This window comes from Pediculus humanus, genomic scaffold (assembly GCF_000006295.1).
Source record: "Pediculus humanus corporis 1103172107582 genomic scaffold, whole genome shotgun sequence".
NCBI classification, from domain to species: Eukaryota; Metazoa; Arthropoda; class Insecta; order Psocodea; family Pediculidae; genus Pediculus; species Pediculus humanus.
Window position 1 is genome coordinate 39,486 of NW_002987196.1, and position 1,225 is coordinate 40,710.

Genomic DNA, 1,225 nt, shown 5'->3' on the forward strand with positions numbered 1-1,225 from the left:
TTTACGCTCTTTTTTTTCGGGGTCGAAAATATTTAATCATAAATTAACCCTATTAAATTATTCGGTAACCGACTGTTATTTATTATTATATTTTTTAAAATTTCAAATAGGTTTCTTTTCTCCACTCCCCTCCTCCTCGCCCCCATTTACCGTAATTAGGTGATTAAATATTATTTAATGTGAATAAAAAAAAAAAATTTTTTTTACACACGCACAAATTTTTATTACGGGAAAATTGGAAAAATTCAAATATGGCGGCCGATATCGATTCGTTACGTTTTTTTTTTTTTTTCAAATAATCAATTTATAAATTTTAAGAAGAAAATAAGAAGAAAAAAGAAAAAAATTTAATGAAAACGCACACGCACACACACACGCGCGGAAATTGTTTTTCGTAATACACGTCGCAGACATGATGATGACGTTACGTATAAAATTTGATTTGAAAATTAAAAGAAAAGTAAAAGCGGAAGAAAAGGAAACGTGAGATGGAGGAGGGTGCACGCACACGCACACGCACGTACTATTCATTTCCTTCCTCATTTTAAACTTATCGAAACGTCTCGAAAGAATTTTTAATAATTTTAAGTTTTCACGCTTTTTCTGTTATTTATACATAAGTAATGACGTCACGTTTTTAAAAAAATATTCTATAAGTATATGATAATAATAATGATAATTTTTATTTTATACTAACGTTCCCACCTTTCATTCGCGTGAAGTCAATTATGAAATGACCTTGAACTTGACAATGAACTCGATATGATATATGACGTTATCAGTAAAAAAAAAATTTTTTTTTTCTGTATATAAAATTTCTAATTAAATCGTGATATCCTCGTTATTCTTGTTATTTATCGTTGAAGGGGTCAAAGAAAATTGTTGTTGTTGTTGTTGTTGTTTGTTTTCGTTTGTTATTAATATGAAAATTTTTTGTTTTTACTAAAGTTTATCGAAAAAAAAAAAATTTTTACAACAACAACAACCGACACTAACGTTTGCCATATTTATATATATTTAAAAGTTAAAAAAAAAAAAAAATTAAAACTCATGTATAAATACTCACTGATAAGAATAATAAAATATCGTGGAAGCAGAAGGTAAAATGTTAAAATGTTAGATATTCAATTGTGATAAGAATTAAATAAAATGTGTTTAATTTTTAAACAACGTGTGCGGCGCTGCAACGAAAATATAAATCTCAAACTGGGAAAAAAAAAAAAAA